We start from the raw sequence: 16,978 nt of genomic DNA, 5'->3' as shown, positions 1-16,978 counted from the left end.
TGTCCCTATGGGTGCTTCACTGTAGATGAGTTTGCATCCCTGCACTGCTGATCAGAGACTTTTGGTAGCAGTGTCTGTTTGGCCTGCACATGTGCTGTCCCCCACCTGAGCTCTGCCATGAAGCTAACCAGCATTGCGCAGGCAAACCCTCCTTAGTTCCTTCTTAACCTCCCCAGCTAGAGACGGAGTTTAGCTGTCCATTATCAGATCATTAACTTCTAAAGACTTGCTACTTGTAAAAAAGGGGAAACTACTTCTTAGAGTTTCCTTTACATGTCTTTATTCTTTTATTTGTTTTAAAAAATCTTTAAACTTCATTTTTTCTTCAACCCTAACCGCACCCTCCCATCTGGGGACTCGGTACCAGTGTGTATGCCTAAGGACCCACTGGCAGAGGCAAGGAACATCGGTACTGATAGGGTAAGAGAAAGATAGAGAATCTGCCTTGGGGAAGGCGCCTTTGGTATGGACATCAACGTCAGTACCGTCTTTGGCACACCGGAAGATCGTTCAGACTGGACTGCATCTCCAGCACCATCAATGTAGTCATCCCGGCGCTGCCAACCACTATCGGTACCGATGCCTATGGCACCGCCAGACTTCTAATACTCAAGAGACCTTTCTGTGTCTGATGCACCGGACTCGCCTCTATTCAGGGCTGGAGCTCTGGTACCAAGTCCACCTCAACCTCCAGATTCACCTTTGACATCATGCCATACACCACCATTCTCGAGTGGGGAATCACACAGTGAGCAGGAGGATGTAGTCTCCCGTTGCTCCTCTCAGGCACCCTGTGGTACCTATTACCAATACGGACCTCAACCATACTGTCCCTCTGACCCTCAATCTCCCTGGTGTGGGCAGCCATGGTACCAACAACCGGGACCCTTCCCACCATCCCAGTGGCCTAACAGGGACCCTTGGCAGGCATATAGGCATTGTCCTTCCCAAGGCTCTAGCATGGCCTATCAGGAGCCAATAAGATGCTCTCCTTTGGCCACTGCATCTAGGGTGTTCAAGGCCCCTGAACAGGTAAGGGAGGAACAAGAGGTCGATAGTCTGGGGTGTAGCGTCTTCCTCAATAACTTCTCATCTTCATCACCAGATGAGACAGTAATGCCCCGTCCACTGTTGTTGGCAGACAAATTCAAACTTTTTCAATAGCTAGCTCAAAGAGTGGCAGAGGCATTACAATTAACACTGCAGGAGGTGACCGTGTCACACCATAAACTGTTGGACATTTTACACTCGTTTGCCTCATCCACAATAGCCCTCCCTATCAATGAGGCTCTCTTGGATCCTGCTAAACTTATATGGCAGTCCCCTGTGTTGGTCCCGCCAACATGTAAGTGGGCCAATAAGAAATATTATGTATCGCGAAAGACACAGAATTTCTCTTCTCCCACGTGCTCCCTAATTTGATCATTATGGACATGATGAACTCTAGAGGCCAACATCATCACATGAAATCCACCCCCTACGATAGGGATTGGAAGTGCCTCAATCTCTTTAGGAGAAAGATTTATTCATCAGCCACTTTACAATTCCATATTGCAAATTATCAAGCAATTAATGGAAAAATACAATTATATCAACTATTAGAAATTCAGTTCCTTTATTGAGCAGCTCCCAGATTCTCACAGGAACCAATTCAAACCCATCATTAATGAGGCAACTGGTGACTAAGATGGCTCTCCAGTTGGCACTCGATGCAGCTGACACAGCGGCATGTTCCTTCTCCACTTCCATCATGAAGAGACGAGCCTCTTGGCTGCACTTATCGGGCTTCCCTAAAGAGGTACAAACCACCGTGGAAGACTTTCCCTTTGAAGGTACAAAATTGTTTGCAGACAAGATGGACGCTTCCCTCCACATACTGAAAGACTCCAGGGACTACTCCTTTAGTCGCTTGGAATTTACATACCTGGGCAGAAGAGAAAATATAGTCCTCAGCCCTCATTCAGACCCCACTCATCACAATATTCAACCCAACACTTATGAGCCCCAAAGAAAAAAATCTAGGTTCTCCAAATGGAAAGCTTCGGGCCCTCAATCTACTTCTTCCCAGCCATACACCTCAAAACAACAGTTTTGATGGGTTAGTTAAGGTGCCATCATATCACTCCCTCCAATACCATCTAACACTGGACAACCTTTCTCACCCCCATGGATGCCATCTTGCCCTTTTCCGCAATGCCTGGGAACAGATAACTTTTGACAAATGGGTGCTGGAGATTATTCGAGATGGGTACTCCATTCATTTCATCTCCCTTCCCCCCCCCCCCCCCAACACCCTTCCCCATCTCTCTTCAGGGACCCTTCTCATGAGAGCCTGTTACAACAAGAGATAGAACACCTCAGTGTAGGAGCCATCGAACCAGTACCTCAACATCTAAGAGGGAAAGGCTTTTACTCTTGTTGCTTCCTGATACCTAATAAAAAGGGAGATTGGAGACCCATATTAGGCTCACAGGACTCAACAAATTTGTCAAGGCTCAGAAGTTCAAGATGGTCACTTTATTAATGATTATTCTAGTGTTGGAACAGGGATACTGGTTCTCGGCCCTCAACATGCTTACTTCTTCTTCGAGTGCTTGCTCATGTCCATTCCATTGTAGGTGTGTGTGCTCGCCACATGCACCGGTGCCGGAAGTTTTTCCCTCAGCGGTATCCGTAGGGGACCAGCTCTGGCGGCCTCTGGAGTGGTGCCTGTATGGCGCGGTATGAGGGGCATCGCCGGCTCCCCCCACTCTCAGTTCCTTCTTACCACCAATAACCGTGCTGGAACATCTCTTGCTTTGGCAAGCCTTTTCATTCTTAATCCATTAAGACAAACTTTTTTCTGTAAATAGTTAAAAGTTGTTAGTAGTTTCCCTTAGTGTAGTTGGTTAGTCCCGGGCGGGACTCAGCCTAGGGACTGGGCATGCCCCGATCCCCAGGCTTCAAACTCTGTAATCGCTGCAAAAAACCAGTGCCCATCAGTGATCCTCATAGTAGCTGTCTGAGGTGCCTGGGCGAGACCCATATCAGTGACAAGTGTCGGATCTGCAAGGGGTTCAAACCTTGGACAAAGAAGGAGCGAGACATACGTCTCGGGGTGCTCCTTCTGGAATCGGCACTGGCACTGGAGCCATCCAGGTAGGACTCTGCTCCTTGTACTGCGGCATCAGTACAGAGCACTCCACTGGTGCCATCTTCGGACCGATGCCGATTTCCTCTCTCCCCCTTCCCCCCCCCCCCCCCCCGGCACCCGTCAGGAGGCAAAGAAAGGCCAGGAGGGGACGATCTCTGACATCGCGTAAAGAAAAGGAGAGGGCCTGAGGGGAGCAAGGACCCGTGCAGGGCAGCTTCTCACCTCTGTACGGGAGTTAGGCCCCGGCTCAAGTCAAGCGGGTTAGCCCATCCCGAGACGCGCCTGCCACCCCAGACAGTGACGCAGGTCTCCGGTACCTGGACATGTCATCAACGCCCAAGGCCTTGCAGGCGGTGCAGGACGTCTTACTGTTACCGGTGCCGCCCACACCAGCCACGGTGGTGCCCCATTCTAAGGGCAAACTTGTCATGGGACCTTTCCAGCGGTCCTCATCTGTGCGGCACTGCTCTCCTCCTCAAGGAGTGTCCCACCAGTGCTCGCCGTGCAGAGCTGCCAGGCCTTGGACATAGGGAGGCCAGCTGGAAGGAGCCCTCACCGGTCTCCAGACTCAGGGCACCGCTCTCCGGGCTCGAGACACAAATTGCCGGTGACTTGGCGCAGGCCCATGGAAGTGCGCCTATCCCTGCAGTCCCAATATTGGGACCAACCTAGCTGCTTCCCAAGTGTGCGACACCCCTCCAGGGGCACAAGCCAATGGTGCCGAGAGCCTCACTACTGGTCGCCGGTACGGGTCATTGCGATCAGGTTGACGTTCCCCACCTCGACGGCCGACTTGGTCCCACCAGTGGACTGGCACCACTAAAGAAGCATGAAGCATCAATTGCCAGGCCACCATCGCAGATCTGCCAAATGCCATCGGTCTCCGGGAGCTCGGTGCAGGGACTCATCACCCTCTGACAGATCCCCGTTGCAGGACTGGGATCGGCACTGTCGCAACCAGGACAAACGGTCAGCACCGTCCTGGTCTCTCGGACGTGATCCCTCCTCTTTGGACTCCGGTACCAAACGGGTCCATACCAGCAGGCCAGGGCCCCGCACAAGGGTACCCACTCTACAGGTGGCACCGCCTGTTGCATCGTGGCCCCAGAGCCAGTGGCCTGCCCCTTGGAATCCTTGGGGGTTCCTGCAGTCCTCGCAAGGGCTCAGGTCAGCCTTCGGCGCCTCGGATAAACCATCAGCCACGGCCTCCCGACCGCCCCCTGATGCAGAGGGCTCTGTGGAAAAGACCCCTCAGCTCCACCCAGCTCCCATGGAGGAACCAGCCGAGCAGCCTTCGGAGGCAGCAGATCCTCTGGTACCAGCTTCCTCCTCGTCGCCGCCTGATGAGGTGATTACAGGGCCTCTCATCCAGTCCCTCAGGATGATACTAAGACCCATCAGGAGCTGCTAAGAAGGGTTGCCTCGAACTTGGGGCTTCATGCTGAGGAGCTCGAGGAACCCTCGGACTCCCTATTTGATGTCCCTATTTGATGTCCCAGCCAGGGTGGCGTTGCCCTTGCATGAGGGGGTGGCAAAGATCAACAAGTCTCTGTGGCAGAGCCCCTCATCACTGCCCCCTATTTCAAAAAAGGCAGAACACAAGTACTATGTGCCTGCTAAAGCTCATGAGGACCTTTACACACACCCTGCCCCAAGCTCCCTAGTGGTCTCCGTGGTTAATGAGCAGGAAAGGCAAGGCCAGCCAGGCTCCACCCCGAAAAATAAAGACTCGAAGAGGCTCGATTTGTTTGGAAGAAAGATTTATTCGTCCTCGAGTGTCCAGCTATTATGCTTACAAGAAGCACACGGGATCTTTTTCAGGGGAAAAGGCAATACGCCGCATTTATTGAAGATACAACAATTACCATATGTATTCAATCACAGCACACACAGACACACACACTATCCCACCAGTCAATGTTCTAGTTACCAGTCCAGAGTCTGGATCAACCTAGTGGCCAGCTAGGTCGATCACCGATAGGGAGGAGCTGGGTTCCATCGGGTCGCGACACGATGCTCCGGGGAAGTCTTGGCAGGACGAACCCAAAGTTTCATGGCTAGGCATCCTGTTTCTATAGTGATTTTCCTTCATTGGGACCAATGAGTTTTGCACCATCATGGTGTAATCAATTGTTGTTTGACGAATGCTTGTTTTCTTAAATTGTCCTTCTCATTCTTACATCAAGTTCCTCAGGGAGTTATCCCATGCTAGTTTTGATCATAGCTATCTTGTCCCCATTGATAGGTGCCTGTCTCATCTTTAGAGTTGTCAATCTTCCCTCCTCTGACATTTCAATAGGGGCGTGTTGCAACCTCCTGGCGCCCTTGTGTCTGTCTCCGGTTTCTCCCTAGAACATCTGGTTCAGCGATGGCCTTCACACTTACCTCTTAACACACACATTCCTCATTCACACACAAAACAGAATTAATTTACACAGAACATTTTGAACAGGAACATCAAATTACAATGCAAAAGAAAAACAATCATGGTATTCTTTTACTTATTTTAAAATGCTAAACCTACAACAAATTGGTGACCCCAAAAAGATCTGTTATTGCCTTGAAATCAGCCCAGTCACAGAATCCGGCTAATGCATCTTTACCAAATGGCCCTTTAAGCCATTCTTTTCTGCTATTCAAAAAGAGTGGCTGTCAGGATATGGTCAAATCATACACCAATACATTTAATACATGCTATATTATTATTCTTTATCCTTCATTCTAAATTATATAAAATACAAACATAAAAGCCTACTACTACATGTCCTCCTTTTGACCCTTCAAGAACAATTCTTGAGTGGGTCATATTTTATACAATTGTTTCATAGCAATATACTGAGAGACAATTTGAGCTTGTGGTTGTAATTTAACAAACTTTCTTTTTATCCAACAGCACATACAACACATTCCTAGCAAGCAAACACAGGACAATATTAACACAACTAGTAATGGGTGAAACATAATAGACAATATGCCCTTAGAGGTCGGGACCAGCCTGTAAAAACGTCGTACCAGTGATAGGTTGTCAGTTCTTTTTTAGACCTAGCAATTTTTAGCATGTCTTCATTTGCATGTAATATTTGAATGACATGCTTCCCTATATCCCTTTGTGTCTGTTGTAAAAACTGAGTTACCTTTGTTTTTGACAAGTGATCAGTTAGATCGTGCCAATCCAGGCCAAGGGTAACAGAGAAATTAACCGGGGTGGCGGTTATAGTGCTCTGTGCTTCTTCTATCTTTAGTAAATAGTACGTGTGATTGCTAGTATAGAATACACGGGCATCACGTTTACATTCATCCACTGGGGGTTGGCTAATATTTGCATCCTCCCAAAATACTGTTTCCCAGGATGTAACACATACACATTGTCTGTTGTACAAAACACGCGTCACATTTTCTAGTTCGTCCCATACACATGTTCCCAATGATGTGTACTTGTTACATGGTTCTGTGGTGACAGGTAGGAACAAGCACACCCATTTCTGAGGGCTCCACTCCATACATGTCCAATAATTTCTCCTCTTTCCCAGTCCACTGACCCATAACCCAGGGTAGCCAAAAGGATCCCATGGTCAATTTTGGGAGCGGGCTCACTTTCCATATTTCTGTCTCCACAGACTGTTGTTGAGCAATTTTAACAATAATTTCACCTAATAACAAATCAGGCTTAACCATGCTGGAAACATATTGCATCCATTCATATTTGTAGGTGTCAAACAAGGACCTCTTTCGTTGTTTTTGTGTAATTTTGTGTTAAAGTGATGCTAAACTAAGAATTTACATCTCAGTGCATCTTATAGCCAAGGCAGTTTTATTTCCTAATTCTATTTGTTGTTTATACAGCAGCCAGGAGGTTGTGTTTAGCCACCGCCACATATTCCTTGTTGCTTTTAGGTTTCCCAGATTTGACAAGAAAAACTTAATTTATTCTTAATTACCTCCAGGTCTACAGTGTTCATAATTCCTGCTCCAAATCCAACTCCTCCTAATATGGTGTCTACTACATCTCGTTTTGCTCGGCCATTGGAGGGTTGATGTGTTTTTATCCAGGCCGTTATAATAGGAAGGGAGTAGGGTGAACATTTAGGTTCCAATTTACTACAGGGTATTGGACAGTACTTCACAATAACTGTTAGTATTGTTCGTGTCTTAACAGGCTCATCCCACTGATATGGTAATCGTGGGTAGCTGGAACTCCAGGTGGTATCCCCATAGGGACCCTCTATTATAACCCCTATTCCCCAGTGGTTTGGTATTCCTGTGGTGTTTATAAGGTGAACCTTAAGTCCCACTTCCCCTTTCCAGGCATACATATTGGTATTTCCTAAGGGTTTTAAGAGTTGGCTAGTATTTTTATCATACCATTCCATGAGGATCACTGGATCACGGGTAGGAATCCATGATTGGTTGGCAGGGAGTGAATTATTCCTTAAATATTGGCTTATAAGGAGGGCTGCATCTTCTGCCATGACTGTTCTAATTATCTAGGCACTAAAAGTTCCCAGAAGCAGGTAAAGCCAGACCTTACTCTGGAGTCTCATTTTATATGGATTAAAATTGTGGTGGTTAAGCAGCGCTTTGTGCTCAGGTTCCAGGATGTCCTTTTCTGCAAAGAATTCAAACATCATTATTTATGTAAACAATTTAATTTGTGAAACATGTATCCATTTCAGTTTTCCATCTTTTTCAATGCGGTATACCAATGGGCTAAGGCGGTCCACTATGGAGTCACTAGCGAGTGACCCCTTTTCCCCATTTTAAGGTACATGACTTGGTCCCCTGTTTCCCACAGGGCTGCCTTTGTGGGCCTTTGTTTCTGAATTTTGTTATTCATGTGTTCGATGGCCTGATTAACCCTATACTGGAGGGTGGTTTTATCTTCTTGTAACTGTTTGAGCCATTGAAAATAATCATGCTGGGTTATATTAGAGGTCTCTTCTTGACCCTGTACCAGGTAACTAGGATCAATCATTGGCTCATTGGATGTCCAAACAGGATTTGGAAGGATTGAATTTTTGTTCTTAGTCTATCACTGCTGTGGATGGCAGCCAAAATCAGAGGCAGTTTATCTGGTCAGTTTTTTCCTGTGTGATTTACTACCTTCCAGAGCGCTTCCTTAGTAGTGCGATTCATGTGCTCTACTTGGCCTGAGGACTGAGGCCTGTATGGTATATGGAGCTTTTGTTTAATTCCCAAGGCTTGTATCATTGTTGTAAAGATTTCTCCTACAAAAGCTCCCCCATTGTCAGAATCTATTATTTCAGGGGTGCCATATCTACATACTACCTCATTAAAAAACTTTTTGGCCACTACCTTGGTGCTGTTATCTTTAGTAGGAAGTGCCTCCACCCATCCTGAAAAGGAATCAATTATCACCAATAAATACTGGAATCCTTCCTTACTCCTTGGCAATTTATCAATCACATCAATTTGAACCCTGTGCCATGGCCCAAGCCTTCGTTGGTGCATCATGGGTTGCCAGTGCGGAGGATGAGCCTTGTCCTGAGCGCACCGCACACAATTTTGCACCCATGTTTTAACATCATATTTCATACACTCCTGTTCTGCTACTTGCTTTAGCCTTCTTAAAGTCCCTTCCACTCCTTCATGCATAAACTGATGGGCTACATTAAGTAACTCTTGCCTTTCTATTTTTCCTGGAACTTGGGCGGTCTGTAGTGCCATCTGTTAGCTCAGATGTGTCAGCACAGACATTCTTTTTCTGACTTCTGGTTACAACTGCTATGGCATACTGTCGGGCTATTGTATCTACCCGATTATTCCAGGTGGCCTACATACCTGTTCCTTTATTGTGTGCCCTTACATGTCGCACCTTTAACTGTTTAGGGTTCTTTGTTACCCACTGGTAAATCCATTTCCATTCCTCTGAATATGCAATATCCTTTCCATCTGCTGCTTTCCACCCATTCCTATACCAATCATATATCCAAAACTGTATCCCCTTCACACAAAAATCACTGTCAGCATGAATATACACGGGCCTTGGGGAATTTTCATATTGCCTTAAAACCTGATAAATTGTGTGGAGCTCAGCATGCTGAGTCGATCCATGGTCCAAATGTCCCTGAATGACTTCCTTTTCAAAGTTAATGGCAGCATATTTTACACATCTTTTCCCTTTTACTACCATTGCACTCCTGTCAGTAAACCAGACGTGCTTTTCTTGGCCCACGGTATCTAATTCTTCCAGTGGGGGTGCCTCTACCAAGGCAATTCTTCACTCTAGAGTGACCTCTGGACATTCATGTCAGTTCCCTTTTTCAATATTTTGTAATAGTGTGGCAGCCAAGGCCATGTTATTAGCCGCCAAACAAATAACAAAAGGTTGTGATTCATTGTGGAAATGCAGGGCTGGGGCTGTGAGAGCCTTCTGTTTTAGCAGGGTTAAAGCGGAGTCCTGCTCTTATCCCCATTCCCATTTTGTCTTTTTCTTTAGCAGTTTCCACAATGGGTGAGTTATTTCAGCATATTTATAAATGTGTGGTCTAAGAAAATTGAATCCTCCTAGCAGTACTCTTAAAGAGTGCGTGTCAGTAGGGGCCAGCATTTCTACTAGTGCCCTTACCTTCCTCTGATCTTCCTGTCTCCCTTCTTGTCCTTTGGTTTGATTCCTTTGTGCTGCCATTTATGGGCAGTTCTTTTCTTCCTTTATCAGTTAGGTAATTTGCATTAACACAGATGCTTTCTGGCTTGCTTTTGGATCCAAAGCCATCAGTAGCTCAGAGACTCTGTCTTAAAAGGGACACAATCAACTTCCAACAGAGTTTTAATTACTTTCCACTTTTAACTCCTGCTTCCAAAACACACAGCGATCTGAAAAAGAAAACACAACCTATTGTGGCTCCCTTTGGAGCCCTAATAGGATTTTAATTAAGTAGTATGGTATGTTTTCAGATTTTTTTTATCCCTTCTACAATATACACTGCACATGTTCTGGGGAAAATGCACATTCCTTCCATAGTTTAACTTCTATAACATTAGCCATATCAATGTTTACATAAGGTGTAACTATTTCTTTTGTGCTCACAGAGTTTTTATGTACCCTTATGTGACAATGCACGGACTCACCCCTGCGGCGCCTCCTGCTGGTCGTCTCGGGAATTAGCTCTTCCAGCCTCTGGAGCGCCCTCTGCAGGCCGGTGTCCCGCTGTCACTGGCCCCCGTGTCCCTCCCAGGACCCGGTGCCCCTCGTGTTTGGGGTGCTGCCCCCTGGCAATACCCCTGCAGTCTCAGGGTCTCCCCACCCAGGGGAACCCCCAACCTTCTATCGCCACCTTGCCTCAGTCATGGGCTACTGCCAGTCACCATCTAGCCCCCGCTCACTGGGGCCGACTGCAGTCTGTATAAGCCAGTCATCATAGGCAAGGGAGGTTTTGACCTGCTGCTTTTCCCTGCAACCCAGTACCTCCAGGGGCCTTGTACAAGGCCCTGTAGCCTGGGGAGTTGCTGGCCCAGAGCTCCCCAGCTCCTCTGGCCTTTCCCCAGGCCTGCTTCACTCCAGTACCCTTTAGCACTCAGGCAGCTAGGTCCATCTCCCTCCTCAGCTAGAGGGAGACTGCTTGCTCCTGGCCCACTTCCCTCTTATAAGGGCCAGCTTGGCCCTAATTGCACTGCCAAAGCTGTGGCTGCTTTCCCCATCAGCCCAGCTTTCCTCTGCCACAGCCCTCTCCCAGGCTGCTTTAAGCCCTTCCAGGCAGGAGCGGGGTGACCACCCTGCTACACCTTATCAAAGTGACAGTTTGATTACACAGAGCCACCTTAAGGCTCAGTGTGGGGCACTGTCTTTTTTTTTCAATTTCTTATTCTTTTACTACAGCTCTTATCTGCTATTTTTTTTACCAAAAAACAAATCCAGAATCTTTTCTCATTCTCCTGGTTTTGACTGCCCCGCTGCAGCCATGACTTCGGTCTTTTAAAAAAATATTGAACTTATAAAGCATTAAGGTACCTTAAGGGTTAAATGCTAAATACCAAAGCCAAACAACACTAGTTACCTGTGTCTGGCAAAAAGTGTTTCTCGATTTTGCAACTTTGAATAAAAGATTCAAATGGATTTTAGTGGTATTTTTTAAAAACAAAATTAATCTTAAACCTATAAAACAAGAGTTTTACAAACCAGGAGTGTTGGTTTAGGTCCTAAACACTCTACATATTTACACAATATATTTATACACACACATTCTTTTTCTTTAACATCCCTTACACTGCTTTAATTTTTACACAGCTATACATAGATTACATTTGTATACATTTGGGGGCAGTTAAGTTCCAATAGAAACCCCTTATGTTCTTTTAGCGAATTTGACTAAATAGTTCATAGTCAAATGATTTAAATCAGATTGTCTCTTTGCCTGGCTTATTTACAGACATTCCTTTGGAAAAGGGCCCATTTTCCCTTCAGAATGGCTGCGAAGAAACCAAGAATTCTCTTTCTATAACAGGTTTCAGAGTTATAGCCGTGTTAGTCTGTATCAGCAAAAACAACGAGGAGTACTTGTGGCACCTTAGAGACTAACACATTTATTTGGGCATAAGCGGTGGGTTTTCTATAACACTTTTCCTTTTTAACATTTTTACAATGTTTAACTGCTTAATTCCCTCCAGCCTCTGCAGAGTTAACTTCTCACGCTTTTTCATTAAATCACATGCTTATCTCCCAAAATGACACCTTCATCAACTCAGATTTCACCATTCCAAGTATTGTTCCAGGGATCTGAATTCCCCATGCCTGTACTTACTTTTTTTTCTTACTCCTGCCACTATGCCCTCAGGGCTTCCAACCTATTTTCCAATTTTTGTTATCTGTTGCCTGCCTGCTTGTCTGGGCCCGATCCTGCTTTCCTCGCTGAACCGTCCCTTTTCATGGACACAGGCTTTGTTCCACTCCAATTTAGCAAGGAGGGTGGGCTCCTCAACTAGCCCCCACCCCTCCTGGTCCCTTTCCTTAAACATTTCTTTCAATTGTGAAATCACCACAATATCACTCACAAAAAAATACTATACTGCCCAAACTCCTATATCCTTCACAGTTTGGTTTAACAGAGCAAGATCTGTTTAAAAGGAGTAATCTCTTGAACAAAGTATCATCTTTGAATTGCTTCCTTTTAAACATTTCTTACACAGGTGCTACCACTATTTGCCCACACTCCCATATCCTTCAGAGTTGGGTCTCATAGAAAATACCACCTGAACATATTTCTTTATGAATCTCTTTTACCTTTATAACTCTTCCACCCACGCTCGTGCTGGGACTTACAAAACACAAAAGTCTGTACCCACTAAAAAGAACTCTGCCTAACAGAGCAAGAAGGGGAAACTCTAAGCCCCCTACCTTTTGGGCTCGATCCTGCTACAATCGAGGGTATATTCCCCTTTGCAATTTTTCCCCGACAGACGGGTAGGAGTGAGGACTCTAACCCTCCCCCTTATGGCCCGGCACATCTACAACTGGGGGTGTGCACACCTGAATGATTGATCACTTTATATGTATGGTATACCTTTTAGCAATATTTGGCAGTATTTTCAACAATCACAGTGCATGTCTTCCCCCTTTCACAATTTTCCACCAAAAATGTTATGCTTATAAGAAGCACATGGGATCTTTTTCAGGGGAAAAGGCAATACGCCACATTTATTGAAGATACAACAATTACCATATGCATTCAAACACAAACACACACACACACACTCTCTCTCTCTCTCTCCCGCCAGTCAATGTTATAGTTATCAGTCCAGATCAAGCTAGTGGCCAGCTAGTTTGATCACCAGTAGGGAGGAGCCGGGCTCCGTCAGTCACGACATGATGCTCCGGGGAAGTCTTGGCAGGACAAACCCAAAGTTTCACGGCAAGGCATCCTGCTTATATAGTGATTTTCCTTCATTGGGACCAATGAGTTTTGCACCATCATGGTGTAATCAATTGTTGTTTGACGAATGCTTGTTTTCTTAAATTGTCCTTCTCATTCTTACATCAAGTTCCTCAGGGAGTTATCTCAAGAAGCTGAAGTTCTGCATGGTCTCCCTGGCCTCCATCATTCCCTCCCTGGATCCGGGAAACTGGTACGCCACCCTTGATTTGAAAGATGCGTACTTCCATGTGTCAATATTCCAGGGACACAGATGATTCCTGCGCTTCACAGTGAGTCCCGCTCACTACCAGTTCGCAGTGCTCCCATTCGGCCTGGCTACAGCTCCGAGGGTGTTTACCAAATGCATGGCGGTGGTGGTGGCCTTCCTCAGGCGGCGAGGTATCCAGGTTTACCCGTACCTCGACGACTGGCTCATCAAGGGTCTCATCTAGGTCTCAGGTCCAACACAATATCTCAGTGCTGCAGCTCATGTGCTGTGCTCTGGGTCTGTTAATAAACGAGGAAAAATCAGTGTTAGTCCCGGTGCATAAAATTAATCGGAACAGTCCTCGACTCCACCCGTGCCAGAGCATTTCTGCTGCAGGACAGATTAGAGACAATGGCAGGTCTCATTGCCAGCATCTCTACGTATCCCCTCACTGTGGCCCGGGACTGCACAATCTACACCCCGCCCAGAGACCATCTGGACAAGATTGTCATGATTCCACCAAAGGTACTTGCCTCCCTGCAGTGGTGGACCGATCCAAAGGTGGTCCTGGAATGAGTTCCGTTTCAGAGTCCCAACCCTTGGTATCTCTGATATTGGATGCCTCCGACCTCGGCTGGGGAGCGCATCTCGGCACATTGCAGACCCAAGGGACATGGTCCCCAGAGGAGCTGCAGAGTCTTCCTGCCACACCTTTCCAGTCAAAGTGCACATATACTCACAGACAACACAGCCTCAATGTTTTACATCAACAGGCAAGGGGGAGCTCGCTCGTTGGCCGTCTGTAAGGAAGCACTTCGTTTGTGGGACTTTTGCATCCAGCACGACATCCACCTGGAGGCATCGCACCTCTGCGGCATCCAGAAGGCACTGGCGGATCACCTCAGCAAGTCCTTCTTCTCTCCCCACGAGTGGTCCCTCCACCTGGAGGTTGTCCAGGTGCTCTTCCAAAGGTGGGGGGCTCCCCGAGTGGACCTGTTTGCCACCAGGCAGAACAGGAAGTGCCAGCACTTCTGCTCTCTCCAGGGCCTAGGCAGGGTCTCCCTTTCCGATGCTTTCCTTCTGTCATGGGAGGGGGATCTGATGTACTCATTCCTGCCAATTCTGCTGGTCAGCAGGGTCCTAGCAAAAGTCAAAAGAGACAAGGCAAGGGTGTAATAGATGAGGAGGTGTCAATTCCAGGAGAGGAAAAGCTGCTTCTGTAATGAGGTGTCATCTATTATTGGGAGTGGACTACATCCACCCTGATTGAATTGGCCCTGTCAACACTGGTTCTCCACTTGCAAAGTAACTCCCTGCTCTCCATGTGTCAGTATATAATGCCTGCATCTGTAACTTTCACTCTATGCATCCGAAGAAGTGAGGTTTTTACCCACGAAAGCTTATGTCCAAATAAATCTGTTAGTCTTTAAGGTGCCACCAGACTCCTTGTTGTTTTTGTAGATACAGACTAACACGGCTACCCCCTGATACTTGATTCCACATCTAGCCTGTCTCCTTTCTTGGGATGGAGGTGGGATTGGCATTTTTTGTACTGAGCATTGTTAGCAATATCTTAAAATCTTTCCTCTGTCTGGGCCTAATCTCACATAGCCTGATAATGATGACATTAAAGATTTTTCAGTTTGTTGCTTTGCACCTTCAAGCACTTAGGGTTGGCTTTTTATCTTTAGACAAAGTGGGTTCATGGTTCTTCCACCCCAATCTGGCATCGAAGTCTCAAATGAGGTTAGAAGTTGTCTTCGCATTTGCAGCCTCCTAATCCATGGAGGTTGGATGTGAGGTCTCTGCTAGTCTTTTTCCTTTTCACTTCTCTGTATAGACTAGTCTAGTTCTCAGTTACAGATGCAAGATTTTTTTATTTGCAATTTGATGTTTACATGGGTTCTCAAATAGGTAAATTCTGGGGTCATTTCCCTCTCATATGATGGTGACTCTTTAAGGCCACTGCATCCTCTTTTTAATCCTTTTACTCTTGGTCCTCTGCTTCAATTCCTGTCAGGGTGTAGCTGTTGTGGCTTCAAGAATCACAGACAGTGTGTTCCATTTAATAAGCCCAATATGTTTTTTTTTAAATCAACTGGCTAACAGGTGTTCAATTTTGCCTTACGCTTGGAGAAAGTGTAAATGGCTAATATAAAAATAATAAAAAAAATGTTGCTTTCTAAGTTCTGAGAGCATATACAAATGAGGGAATAAGTAAAATGATTAAGCTATTTTTTTTTTAATGACTGTGACTTTTAAGTTTTTCTGAAAGAGACAACAGTTCTTTAAGATTGTCCGTCACTGACAATCTCAAGAGATATTGTTCCAAACCTAAATATTTTAAATATGACCACTTACCCCTAAATATATGGGGAGGGGTTTGTTTTGTTTTCATGCTCCATAATATAGTAAAATCCTCCCAAACAAAGGCTCTAAATACCAGGAGCTGAGCTGGGTGAGCAATTCACACGTGAGCATGTACGTGAAATAAGCATGCACGTGCACAATACTCTGTTACTCCTCCTCCTTTGTGCTTCTGGTTTGGGAGCAAGCAGGGAATAGAAACTGATGAGAATCTTGTTTTCCAAATACTTCAGTGCACAGAAGTCTAATCAAGTTCAGTTCCATGCTTGGCTGATTGAAATGGAGCCAAAAGAAAGAGTTGATTTTGTAGATATGGTAGCTTTTTCTGTATCAAGGAATATATTTTAAAAGGGAGCTAGAGTGTAAAATTTTACAAGATGTGACAACTTTGACGACTATCCCTTTAAAAATATCTAAAGAGAGTATTGGAGGACTCAAGTCTTGGTAATAGGATAATGAGACTTTCATCATTAATGTTGGGTAAATCCAATCCATGCCAAATGGTACTGTACTTTTCTCTGCAATTTCATCAGAGATTCCTATAATTGAATGGGCATGGATACTGAACTACATTCACTCCTACATGTGTTCCCTACAAGACACCAGTGAAGCATGTTGGCAGGGAGTCAGGTAACTTACATTGCCACTACTAGCAATCAGTCCAACACCTTCTTCAAGGGCTTGCACATGTTTATTCCAATGTAGGCGTGTGCATGCCTCGAGCACAGTCACCCGAAATTTTTCCTCTAGTGGTATCTATCAGATCAGCTCTGGCGCCCTCCAGTGCCGTGCGCTCATAGTGCCAGTATAAAGGGCCCTGCTGACCCTGCGTCCCCATAGTTCCTTCTTACCGCCCATGACGATCTCTGAAACTGCTCTCTTTGCTTCGGCAAACTTTCCCAGTGGTTTTCACTGTTTTTTTGTGGTGTATATAGTTAAATTAGTTATATATAGTTAGTCAGTTTTAGTCTATAAGGGCAGACCTTTTCTCCTTCAATTGGCAAAGTTCATCCACTCCCTGGTGCCGGCGCATGCCTCAGTCATGAGGCTTCATGCCCTGTGCCTCCTGTGGCAAGTCAAAGCCCTTGAGAAACCCGTAGTCGAGGTGTCTCAAGTGCTTGGCAGAGATTGACTGAAAGGACCACGGCCAGATCTGAAAGGACTTCAAACTTTGCACGAAAAAAGGATCGAGAGGCAAGTTTGAAGGTCCCTTCTTATGGAGGCAGCTCTGAGACCCGCTTCGGAACCAAGTTGCTCGGACTCGGCACCAAGTAACTCAGCATTCGTGCGGAGTGCTCCTACCACCGTGCAAGAGTCTTGGCGCCATTCCCCATCCTCGTTTCCTAAAAAGAAGCACAAGAGGCAGCCGGCTGAGAGGGTTCAATCCCCGGCGCTGAAGTC

At 46.1% G+C, this 16,978-nt stretch overlaps 1 protein-coding gene across 4 annotated transcripts in view; it reads left to right on the top strand.

The window, feature by feature from the left end:
• Positions 1–16,978, top strand: part of CCDC88A (coiled-coil domain containing 88A) — a 346,834-nt gene that overhangs the window by 259,683 nt on the left and 70,173 nt on the right. The gene's annotated exons all lie outside the window — the stretch shown is intronic.

This window comes from Emys orbicularis, chromosome 3 (genome assembly GCF_028017835.1).
Source record: "Emys orbicularis isolate rEmyOrb1 chromosome 3, rEmyOrb1.hap1, whole genome shotgun sequence".
Lineage (NCBI taxonomy): Eukaryota > Metazoa > Chordata > Testudines > Emydidae > Emys > Emys orbicularis.
This window is presented reverse-complemented; position numbering and strand designations above follow the sequence as displayed.